This window comes from Panthera onca, chromosome F2 (genome assembly GCF_046562875.1).
Source record: "Panthera onca isolate mPanOnc1 chromosome F2, mPanOnc1 haplotype 2, whole genome shotgun sequence".
Taxonomy (NCBI): Eukaryota; Metazoa; Chordata; class Mammalia; order Carnivora; family Felidae; genus Panthera; species Panthera onca.
In genome coordinates, this window is record NC_138356.1 from 19,965,482 (window position 1) to 19,969,190 (window position 3,709).

General features: G+C 38.0%; 1 pseudogene; it reads left to right on the forward strand.

Annotated features, from left to right (window-relative positions):
• Window positions 1-1,653: 1,653 nt before the first annotated feature.
• Window positions 1,654-2,233, forward strand: LOC132664794 (proteasome subunit beta type-2 pseudogene; annotated as a pseudogene).
• Window positions 2,234-3,709: the final 1,476 nt, after the last annotated feature.

Below are 3,709 nucleotides of genomic sequence, written 5' to 3' on the forward strand. Positions count from 1 at the left end.
ACATAAATAACACAGGATCCTAGCTTTTGCCTACCTACAAGGTTGAAATAATTTCTCATCCAAAGATAGCTCTCTAGGATCCTGTATTTCTTATCTTTGTGGCCTATGAGAATTGCTTGACTTGGTCATCTTATTCGTCAAGTAGAGTTAACGATTTCTACCTGCTAAGATTGTTGTAAAGATCAGAGACAATGAATTTGAAACACTAAGCCCAGGGTCTCCCATTTAAGGGACACTCAATAAAAGGGGGCAATAGTGGTAATGATGGTGGTAATGAAGATTATAAGGAGATTGTGGAAATGAAGGAGATGAAGGGAATGGAGAATAATGTATTAATTTTCTATTGCTGTAATAACAAATTGCCACAGACTTGGTGGCCAGAAGTTTGTGGGCTTGGTTGGTTTGTTTGCTTCATGTCTCATGAGGTGAAAGATGTCAGCAGGGCTGTGTTCTTTCAGGAGGCCTTAGGGGAGAATCTGTTTCCTTGCCTTTACAAGCTTCTGGAGACTATCTGCATGCCTTGGCTCATGGCTGTCTCCCTTCATCTTCAAAGCCAGCAATGGTGCCCTTCTGGGGGGGCTTCAAATGTCTCCTTCCTCTTCTTCTATCTCCTCTCTCTGACTTACTATTCTCCCCTCCTCTTACAGTTTTAAAGGCCCATGTGATAATATTGGGGGCACCCAATAAGCTCTGTATCTTAAGGTCTATAACTTTAATTCCATCTGCAAAGATCCTTTTGCCTTTTGTGAGGTAACAAATTCTAGGGATTAGAGTATGGACATCTTCAGGTGGCCATTGTTCTATGTACATGGAGGGAAAGTGTAATGCTGATCGTTATAGGAATAATTGATAATTTGGACACTAGCTTCTAAAGAATATAGCCTTTTTCAGTATTTATAAGGAGATAAAAGCTTACATGATAAAGCCAACTTGGTGTAGTGTAAAGAGCACTGACCTTGGTTCCCTCTCTACAGTCCTGTCTCAATCATTAAGCAGTTTTAGATTTCTGGTCGCTTATTTATCAAATAAGAAAGTCAGTTTAATGATATAAACTTTGTTTCCAATTACAAAATACTATCATTCAGTTAGAATAAATTTAATAGCCAAGCAAGAATCTCCTGAATCTTGCCATGAATTACATGACACTATCTCATCAAAACTAAAGAGGAATGTAGGATTGCATCTTGTGATTCGTAGCTCATATGGAGAATTGTGATAAGGAAGAAGCCAAGCGTTATTTTTTTAAGGGATCAGAATCTCATTGAAAGGCTAGCATGTGTTGTCAGTTTCTTAGCATCAAATTCTCCTGCTGTGATCCATCCTCCCTTTGAAAGAGCAGGAAAGACAACCAAAGCACGGTACATAGCTAAGCTTGAGCAGACAAGAGCCATTATATACACAAAACTATTACTCCTGCGTACAGGAATGCATCAACATCTGTAAAAATATAAATGTAATTTCCTCTTAGGCAATTCCTGAACATAAAAAATGTCTGGTCTCTCACCAGTGAGACCGACATGCTGGCAAGTCCCACGCTCTGTCCTCTCAGCCTCCCTCTGCTATCGAGGGAGGCAGCATCCAGGGCCCCAACTATGTCTTTGTTGCCTCTGACCAGGTAGCCGCTAACAGTATTGTCCAGATGAAAGACGATCATGACAAGACCTTTCAGAGGAGTGAAAAAATCTTATTCTTATGTGTTGGAGAAACTGGAGACACTGTACAGTTTGCAGAATATATTCAGAAAAATGTGCAACTTTATAAGATGTAAAATGGTTATGAACTGTCTCCCACAGCAGCAGCTAATTTCACATGGTGAAACCCGGCTATCTTCAGAGTCGTATCCCGAATCATGTCAACCTCCTCCTGGTTGACTATAATGAGCATGAGGATCCAGCACCCGACTACATGGCCTACCTGGCAGCTTTCACCAAGGCCTCTTCTGCAGCCCGTGGCTTCCTGACTCACAGTGGACTGGACCGATCCTACACACCAACTATCTCTCGTGAGAGGGCATGTAACGTCTTAGGAAATGTCTAGAGGAGCTCCAGAAATGCTTCATTCTGATTCTGAATCTGAATCCTGAATCCAACACCTTCAGTGTTTGAATCATTGACAAAAACAGCATTCATGACCTGGACAAGTTTTCCTTCCCTAAACAGGGCTCTTAACCTCATGCCCTCCCTCTCACTTGCCAGGGAACTTTTTTAAATGCCATCCTTTATCTTTTTCTACTCTTTTGATGCTCATTCTTGATAGATGGTTAATTCACAATAAAGCTGAATCTGAATGAACTGAAAAAAAGAAAAATGTCCTGTATGAGGGATGGGTATTTAGACTTTGTCCATTCAATAATTTGCCATTTTTCTTCTGGTAGCTTTTCCAAAATTAATGTTTACTGTAGATAGAATTTTGAATAGGGGTTTACAATAATAAATGCAGCACAAATATGTTGGTTTATTAATAACAGTACAACTTCTATTTTTCAATCAGCTAAATGATTTTGAGTGGTGTTTTTAAAATAAGAATATTTAGCATCAACTAACTCGGAGTGACTTCTTCCCATTTATGTGCCCTTTGTTATCACGAGAATTTGACCCATCTTGAAAATTGCCAGGCAATAGGAAATAGCCTCATTGATCATCTTAATTAGACCTTTATTCAAGACCTCACCATCATTCACTGATCATCTTATTTATACTCTGCACTGGGCTAAGCACTGGAAATATAAAGATGACTAGTACAGAGATTTTTATTTCAAGAATCCCAAAGACAAGTAAAAATAAGTAAGTAATGTAAGAGGTAACTGCCATCATAATAACATCTACACAATGCAGAGTTCATGAGGAGAGTCAAGGAAATATAAGGGTGTGAGGAAAGCTTCAAAGAAGTAGTTGTATATAAGCAGGTTTTTATTTTGCCAGGTACACAGAATAGAAAAGAGTCTTTCACACAAAATTAACAATAAGCACACACAGGACAGAAAGAACATGCATGTGTTTGAAACTTCACTCTTTTTGAAATACCAATGTACATTCATTTATTTCTTTCCTTTTTTTTTTTTTTTTTTTGACATTCACAAGAAGTCATGGTCCAGTATAGGCAAATTGCTAGAATTACAAGTTACTTCTACTGATGATAATTCCAAAAAGAGAAAACTAAAGTTTGAAAACTGGTAAATAATATGGTAGAGGAGTGGAGATTTTGCATTAAAACCTTAGGATATATAAAAGAAAATAAGAAAAAATCTTGCATATATGTCCAATACCTTATATGGAGTTAGGAAGAAGCTGTGTAAAGCAAGCCGACAGAGGCAAAGACAGGAGATTAGAAGTGGTTTAAGGAATGAAAGATGGGTGATGGGAAGAGATATACGAACATTCCAGAATCATAAAATCTGAAAACTATTTATATAATAAATAGATCATAAAATCTGAATACATTTAGATAGAGGACTAGACTCAGGAAAAAAGAATGTCTCAATATGCATATTATTTGCAAAAGAAAAATTGATAGGCATCTCATTAGAGCTGCTAAAGAAAGATTTTTTTAAAATTTTTTAAAAACATGTATTTATTTTTGAGAGGCAGAGCACAAGTGGGAGAAGGACAGAGAGAGGGAGACACAGAATCCAAAACAGGCTCCAGGTTCTGAACTGTCAGCACAGAGCCCGATGTGGGGCTCAAACCCACAAACCTGAGATCTTGACCTG